The sequence below is a fragment of the Mytilus trossulus genome, chromosome 7 (genome assembly GCF_036588685.1).
Source record: "Mytilus trossulus isolate FHL-02 chromosome 7, PNRI_Mtr1.1.1.hap1, whole genome shotgun sequence".
Lineage (NCBI taxonomy): Eukaryota > Metazoa > Mollusca > Bivalvia > Mytilida > Mytilidae > Mytilus > Mytilus trossulus.
The window spans coordinates 47,497,115-47,506,869 of NC_086379.1; positions in this window are offsets into that span (position 1 = coordinate 47,497,115).

Consider the following 9,755-nt stretch of genomic DNA (forward strand, 5'->3'; position numbering starts at 1 on the left):
TAACTATTTGAAAAACAAAGGGGGCTGGAACGGAGTTATATTGTATCAACAGCATTGTCCAATATAAGTTATAAATTTGTTTCGCTGTTTTGCGTCATGCCAGCTAACAAATTGGAAACTGTACCTTTACGACTTATTTGAAGTCTAGATTTTTAGTATTCAATATAATTCAGTAGTGTTAACCCTGCGATTATGACCCGTGTATACATATAGCAAATCCCTAAATACATCATTTGGTGGTGTGCCTGTCGGATGGGGAACGTAAGGTAAATGGTAGCAGGTTAATATACTATTGTTATCGGTATCGGATTCAACCCGGAACTTGTTAATTATTGGCAATATTAATTATGTGGAAAAAAAGGGTCTGGATTGGTGTAATTTTAAATCAACACAATTCTCCTATATTAGCTTTATATAAAGTTGACTTCTTTGATTTGTCGCTTTTATCCTACGACGGCTAACAAATTGGACCTCGTTATTCAAGTACATGTATTATAGATGTATTCAATTACAACATCCTGTTCAACCCAAATCGCGAAGCCTTTTCTATTCACGAGTTTAAGAAAGAAAAGGGCTTTCCTTTTACCTTTAAACACACATGTACTGAAGTTAATTTAAAAGGTCTTCTTGTATTTCTTTTTTTTTTTAAATTATACACAATTATTTAAATTAAATTGAAATAAGTTTGTATTGTTACTTTAAAACACACTTCCCTTTTTAAAAGGTTATCAAGAATTGCTATCAGAGTCCAGTTATCAAGGAATAATATTAAAAACTTAGGTGTCTCTATATATTCATATTTATATTCTTATTAAAAACATGTTCACTGCATAATTAACTAAACTCAACGGACACCATACATCTATGCTAGGTTGTTGTCTACTGTATGGTCGAGTTGTTGTCGCTTTGACACATTCCCCATTCCCTTCTCAATTTAAGGCTTGATTACTTAATGGTGAAAATTGTTCAGTAATCATAAAATATATATAAGCATTGAAAACACCCTGAATTTTTTTTGAAAATATAAGTCACAAAATAGTTTTAAGAATATTTGATCAGATTGTTTTATCTTTAACCAAAAGGTGGTATATATTTGTAAGTGTAGATGAATATTGTGTTGAAATTATACTATGACTATTGTTTATAAATTATACTATGTTTATTGTGAAATTGTGGTTCCAATGCTTTAGTGAATACATTTTTAGTATTAAATTGTTGTTAACAGTTCTAAACAAAGAAATATCTGTTGTTAAAGACAGTTCCAAAATAAAGGAAAAACAATAGAAGGGTACAAAAATAGGTCTTGGTTGGTTGAGATTTGGTTGAATATGGTTTAGACTAGGTCTAGTACGGTTCAGACTATGTCGAGTATGATTTGGACTAGGTCGTGCACAGTTATGACTGAGTCGAGCATTGTTCAGACACGTAAAAATGGTTCAGTACTGGTCGAGTAAAGGTCGAGTACGATGGTTCAGACTACAGTCGAATATAGTCAAGTACATTTCAGACAAATTCCTATTGGTCGAGTAACAATCAGGACAGTCGAGTACAGACAAAGGTCGTTTCAGACTTTTACTGATTTGGTGTACTTCCCATGCCAATATATTTCACCCGGTCAAAGTTGAGAGTTGTTTGACCCGTTACATTGTGTCAATCACATAAGTTTACACACTTGTTTTTCAAGAATTGGTTATTTAAAATGTAGGAAACAAAAAATAAGGGAAAAAGAACCATTGTGCCGTTGGTTAAGGGTACAGAAGCTGTACTTGCAAAATTAGAATTTACTGAGTTGACATTTATTGATTAGAATAGTGATATTTGAATAGTTTTATAGCAATAAACTATATCACAAAACAGTATAGAGGGTCTAGTTTTCAATTTGCATATGAATTTGGTGTTGCAATACTTTTGTTCATATGTATAAACATGTATCATCTGCATATGTAAAGCGTTATCAAATATTTGTAATATACATTGATTTGATGGGCTTATTAGATTGCCACTCAATACAGAAATGGTCCACAGTAAGTGGTGTCTCTATTAAAATAACAATGTCTCTACAATATATAGAATCTCCATAACGAACAACATTAATATTAGGTAAAGGGTCAAGGGCAGTTAAAGTATATAAACAGTTCCAGTTGACAGAATTAGTTTGTTTGTTGGTACTGACAAATGACCTTAAATAGTTTGAACATGCATTTTTGCACTCCGACTTTTCAATTGCATATATACCCGTTCAGTGAGGTATGTTAATTATTTCTAAATGAGATTACAAGACACAGTAGTATATAGATTAGACAAATCAAAACTTTGAACAGACTTAGAATCTGCAATATGTGCATGCAATATCAAATATTTCTAACAAATTTTGACAGTACAAAATTAATTATTTGCTGGATTTCTAGAGCGCATTGAACAGCTTATTACCAAATTTTTATTGAACCAATTGTACTAGTAAGTAGACTAGACAATTTAGTAGTGAAACAAAAGCTTGAATATGAAATAAATCTATATCACGTACATCGTCTTTTCAGCTTGGAAAGCCAGTAAATAGTCCGAACTTTCATGATATTCAGTTCTGCTTACAAAGAGGTAGCAAAAATGTAATGTTTGCTATAAATGTCATTTTTTTTTTAAATTGAATCAGTTGAAATATTGGCGAATAGTTGACAGCTTTTTGCAGAATCTCTATATATAATTTACATCAAATGGTGTTGGTCTTATTTGAATCCATATCAGCCATGAAAATAGAAAGTCATTAACAAGTTTGTTTAGCTTACGTTTGATACAATAAAGATGGTTGTTTTGTGGAGTACAATGCTCAAGATTTCAAATTTTTAATACAAATATCAACTATGATCAATACTAAATTAAAAGACAACCTCAGAATGATGTTTAAGCTTTTACTTGTTTACCTATTTTGTACACTAAATACGGAGTCGTTGATGATGTTTCGACATTCCAATTGATAATCGATGGGGGACAATAATGTTTAAGTCCCTTACTAAGGTAACTTACTATGTGCAGTCATGGACGATGTTAAGGTCTCCTGTTACACCATGAAACAGATGACATACATGTGTTTTATTTGTTATAAACGTATCAAATTAAAGGATGCTCAGTATTAACAGAGTAACCAGTACATTGTTATTTTAACGTTATGAAAAGGACACTGCAAGGAACTTTTACAAAATCTATTTTTTTTGTCAAATCTTAATCTTACAGAAATGTTTTATGGTCTTTAGGGCGTTCAAATTAAGAAAAAAGTATAAAATGACTTCATTACAAGATGCATTTAATATCTGAACGATTTTTTTCATAGAACTTGAACATGAAATTGTGTTGCAATCCTCAAGGTTTGATATAATTTACTTATAGGTAAAGAACAAAGCTTTGTTAACAGATATTTTTTGCCGTTGTTCTTTTTAAAAGTAATTACGTTTGAAATATTTAAAGTGCTAGTACGAACCCTAATTGTGATTTCTTATACGTTCATGAGAAGGAGTTTTACGAACAATTTTTAGAAACTATATCTTAAATGTAAACATAACCGATACTTGCTACATAACTGATTTCTATAATGATAATATAAAGACCGAGATGAAAGACTGTCTGTATTGTTTCAATCAAATTTAATTCAATTACTTTCCAAGATCGTGCAAATTTTGTTGCGATTCCCTAGGTTGATTATTATCTACTTAACAAGGCTGAACTTTTTAATACTCCATATAAGGATTGTTCTTTTTAAAGTGTTGATAAATAAGAACTCCAAATTTATGGGGTCATCTATAGCGAAACACGTGTTCATGTGTTCGTTTAGACAAACAACTTCAAGTTTCACCAACGTACTAAATACCGCACCCGGTTTGTTTAACGTTAGTAAATAAATGCATGCATTTTATTTTTCGTATAGTATAGTAAAAAAATAATGTATTGCACGGTTCATCAAGACAAAGTGTAGTCACGTGTTCAGAATGACCAATGGTGAAATTGTGTTATGATTTGGTACCAAGTGTTAAGTCTTCATTCTAGCCATGGACGTTCGATAGTAAACAACACAATGGACGAGCCGGCGATTGAACAGTGAATGGCAAACGAGGTACATAACGCTTTCGAGAGTTCTCAGAATTCCATGGTTTCCAGAATCGACAATCTGATGAGTTACAAGCTAGGTTCCAGATGCAGCTGTCCGATAGTCAAATTGCATAGAAAGTAGAATTGACAACAGACAATTACAAGCTCAAATGGAAGGGTAATAAATAACAGCACAACATCAACACAAAAATCATCAAAAAAATGAAAGAAGCCCAATCTAACCCTCAAGACAGTCCAATGCGAAACGATCAGATAGATTCAGCAACCCAAAGAAATGGTGAAGGTATTGATTTGCTAACGCATAGGCAAAAACTTGTGAAGATGGCTGATCAATCAGAAAGCGAATGGAAGACGGTAGAGGATCGGAATACCAGACGAACAGTCAAGCAAATAATTCTGAAGAAGAGAAACGAATACGCAGATATTATGTTAAAGCTGCACAGAATATGAAGGCAGAGAGAAAGACAAATAGGAGTAGATTTACTCAAATTTCGCACCCCACAACAACCAGATCGAGTGCACCCATACCTGTTCATACACCATTACATCATTTACATAGACCAGAGAAATGCTACGAATGTGGAAAATCAGGTCATTTGCGTAAATTTTATGCTGCAATGAAGCAAAACTTTGATAAGTAAGTATTGTCTTTGAATATTTTATTGGCAAGATTTTAAAGAATTTGGTATTTCCGATTGTGAAAATATTAAGTATGATTGTTTAAACAAGTCTACTTTTCTAAACGAAAACAACATGTCGAAAAGTAATCCAGTAGATACTAGATCGCCAAATAGACATGCTTAAAAAGACGTTTAATCATTGGACAACATCAGGTGTTAATGACCAAGTATTAGACGTGATCAAGAACGGGTATAAACTACCTTTTTACACTTTATCAAGCATTTGTTCATTAAAAAAAAAACCAGATCGGCATTAAATAATCCTGATTTGTATAGAGCTAGATAGAACAAGAATGTGTCCACAGTACACGGATGCCCCACTCGCACTATAATTTTCTATGTTTACTGGACCGTGAAATTGGAATACATTCTCTAATTTGGCATTAAAATTAGAATGATCTTGTCAAAGGGAACATGTATACTAAATTTCAAGTTTATTGGATTTCACCTTCATCAAAAACTACCTTGACCAAAAACTTTAACCTGAGGTGTAACAGACGAACGAACGAACAGACGGACGGACGGACGAACGATCGGACGAACGGACGCACAGACCAGAACACATAATGCCCCTCTACTATCGTAGGTGGGGCATTAACATAAATAATTTTAGGTTGTGTGTCAAAAGTAGTATTAACTCTGCATTTGCATTCAGATATCACAGATCAAATTTATTCGTTCATTGTGTAATAATTTACGTTTTTTGATTGAGTTAAGTCTGCCAATTGATATTTTAACGTGTGTTTTTCTATGTTGTGATGTTATGCTATTGTTTCAGAAAAAGGGAGACGGTTTGGATCCATTAAAACGTTTAATCCCGCTGCAAATGTTTGCACATGTCCTAAGTCAGGAATCTGATGTACAGTAGTTGTCTTAGTTTATGTAATATATACGTGTTTCTCGTTTCTCGTTTCTCGTTTTTTTTATACATTAGACCGTTGGTTTTCACGGTTTTACACTAGTAATCTTGGGGCTCTTTATAGCTTGTTGTTTGGTGTGAGCCAATGCTCCGTGTTGAAGGCCGTACATTGACCTATAATGGTTTACCTTTTTATAAATTGTTATTTGGATGGAGAGATGTCTCATTGACACTCACACCACATCTTCCTATATATACTTATACCAAAAGTAGTAAATCATTTGACAGTAGCTGAAAATAAGGATAAGTTGCGATTAGTTTTAGACGGCAGGCATGTACATCCGCACTTGCATTAATCGAATTCTGTTTAAGAAGCAAGATTATCTGTTTTCATATGATTTAAAATCTGCATATCATCATATTGAAATATTTTCTGAACATAAAACATATATTGGATTTGCGTGGGCAATTTCAGAAAAGATTTCCTTTTGTGTTTTGAATGTATTGTCATGTAGTATTTCAACAACCGGTTACATTTCAACTAAAGTTAAAGTTAAAGTTGGGGTTCGTGTTGTTTATTTTTTAGTTTTCTATGTTGTGTCATCTGTACTATTGTTTTTCTGTTTGTCTTTTTCATTTTTAGCCATGGCGTTGTCAGTTTGCTTTGGATTTATGAGTTTGACTGTCCCTTTGGTATCTTTCGTCCCTCTTCTTTTACTAGACCGGTAATACAGTATTTAGGACAAAAATGAATAAAAATCATCATGTATTTAGATGATGGCATAAGTGGAGCTGAAAATATGAGGAATCATTGGAAATAAGTAATCAAGTGCACACATAATTGCAAATGTTTGGTGTTCTTATAGCAGAACAAAAATGCAACTGGCAACCTTCTCAGACAGTTACATGGTTTAAGATGGGACATGTGTGGTGGTAAGATTTATGCGTCACATGAGGATTAGAAAAGCTGAGAAACTTTTTTAAAACACTGTTTATAGAATGCTTACGTCGAAATTAACCTATTTGAAGGGTCAAAAAGTTATATAGAGAACCTACAATCAGATATTATATAAAGGTAGTGTCAAGTCAGACCTACAAAAAATCGCAATAAATATTGCAGACATATATATTCGGGTTAAGCCAACAATGGATACACAAAACTGATAATGTAAAAGCTCATTTATTCAGTAAAACGTCTACTTGTGATGAGTGGGAATCAAAGAATATATTTTCCACCATTTTGATAAAACGTGGGGTAGATTTTCAAATGCATGCGTTTTAATTCCAAGCATTGGTTCACAGGTACCGAAGGTATTGATGCGTTAAATAATGCCTGGGCAGGAGAGAACAATTAAATTGTTCCACCTCCTAGTTTGATTGCAAAATGTATTTTAAAGATACAACAAGAACACTTTACATGTACATTAGTAATTACCAAATGGACATCAGCAGCATTTGACCAATGTTAGTGACTGCGAGGGGGGAACTGAAAACTTTTTATTATTCCCCTGATATTTGATAGTGATAAAACCGCACACCTTATAAAAAGACTGTTGTTTGAAATGACTCGATATCAGACTAGCACAAAACTTTTTTTCCTGAAATGAATAAGAAAAAAAACCAACATGATTCTAATAATTATGCCGTTAATTTAGAGCCAACTGTTCCTATTACATAAGTTTGGTCCCCTCCGTAAAATATTTAGTATGCCTTCGGGATATACAAATATTAGTATTGTCAAGAAGTTCAATAATGGCCGGGAAACAGACTACTATTACATAGACTTCAATATGTTAATCAGCACACATTCATATGTTATTGTTTTCAGTATCTGGATACTAGATCGGAGGTTATAATTTTAACAATGATAATGACATGGAATGGGCAAGTGAGCCCAACCAATCGAAGTCACTTAGAGACATGCAATCTGGAGAACCAGAAAGACAATATTCTCAGATATGCATGGTGATGTGGAGGGGCTACGATTTTCGATGGGGTGATTACCGTTGTTACGCTCCGCTTTCATATATATGTTCACGCCCCGTAAAACAAATATCATACTATAATCTGTTCTCACATAGTTATTGTACATGTATTTTGATGATGTTGTTTGTGTGATTTTAAAAACAATATGGTATCGGTCACAGTGTTCTTTAAAAACCCTGTCGATCTTTGTAAATAGTGCGTGCTCAATTATAAAATATATCAGCATCATACACACAGTTTTTTGTGTGGTGTTGTTTTTTGCAATCTATATAAAGTGTGTTTTAAGGAAACAACATGTGCTAAACAACGGGTTTAATTATTGTTTAAAATTCCAGCAAATCCCAGTTATGGTATGCATAAGCTGTTTAATTTGGGTGTTTGCGTTACACGTACAGGTATGTACACTTTTTATATGTCTGTGGTTCTAATCAAAACATGAAACAATCATAAATTTAATATTTCTAATCCATTCAATAAATGCATTTCAATTTTTAGTACATTTAAAGAAATGTTACGACCTCACAGAATTTTCTTTAATAGTGAGGGTTTTTTTTCTAAATCAAAACAGTATAACAACCACTGACACGAACTAATCAAAGTTTTGAATAGTTGAAACGCAGACCATGCAGAGGACCCTTAATTACACTTACGTTTGAAGAAAACTTACATTATCGCTTGATCAACAAGAATTGGGGTAACATGTAACTTTAGGTGTACAGGTAAACATAAAACAAGTATTTATTTGTGTACCTGGTATTTGTAAAATAGAAGGCTGATTGTACGATTAATTAATATATGCAGTACGATAAATTCATACAGCTTTCGCCTTTATAAATTTGAAAGCTACGTTTGTTAAGTGTAAGTTTGTAGTCGCAAGGTAAAGATGATATAAAAAAGAAGATGTGGTATGATTGCCAATGAGACAACTATCCACAAAAGACCAAAATGACACAAACATTAACAATTATAGGTCACCGTACGGCCTTCAACAATGAGCAAAGCCCATATCGCATATAGTCAGCTATAAAAGGGCCCGATAAGACAATGTAAAACAATTCAAGCGAGAAAACTAACGGCCTTATTTATGCCAAAAAATGAACGAAAAACAAATATGTAACACATAAACAAACGACAACCACTGAATTACAGGCTCCTGACTTGGGACAAGCGCTTACATAAATAATGTGACGGGGTTAAACATGTTAGCGGGATCCAAACCTTCCCCCTAACCAGGGACAGTGGTATAACAGTAAAACATAAGAACGAATGAGTTGATTTTATCAAGTTGGAATATTAGTACAATCGTGACTACATGATAATCGGGACAGATTCTGATGAATCGGATCAAAGTCGTACTTATGTTCTGTATTTTTTGGACTATGTACTTAGGAATATGCATGATCTTGTGAAATTTGTCATTACATTTGTTTTGTCGATTCAGTTCAGATTGCAGGTTTGTAGATTAAAAAACAAAATGATATTTTTTATCAACATGATCAAAGCCCAACACATAAAAAGGGACAAAAAAATGGAGAAAACGGTCGCGACGTATGATTAACAAAAGGGAAAGAAATAAAAACTATCAACAAGTTACAGAGATTTGCGTACAGTTTCAAATAAAACGGAAGTGATTGGGATATGACATGGTAGTTTCTAACGACGAAAAAAAAATTCTACTAGATTCCCAGATTTGTATTGTTTGAAAAAGGCATTAATAAACATAAAATAAGACTTCAAATCGTTATGCCCGCGTCACACTGTCCCGATTTTTATATACGATGGACACCCGAATGAGAAAATTGTAAGTTCGTACGAAGTTGGTCCCGATCTTGTTAAAATATCAAAAAGTGGCCGAAGCAAGTACGATAAATAACGAAGTCGAAGATGGTGCCGAAATTATGTACGATAGCAAAAGATGGACATACGAAGGTTAACCGAATACGGGTGTTTTAGCTTCTTATTTCAGCCGAAGCCTACATGATGGATCACGAAGGCTACATGATGGATTACGAAGGCTACTCGATGGATTACGATGATGACACGATGGCCATACGATGTCTAAAAGACAAGGTCACAGTGGCAGATGTAATGCAAGGCAATATCACCCTTGTGGACACACTAAAACCAATATG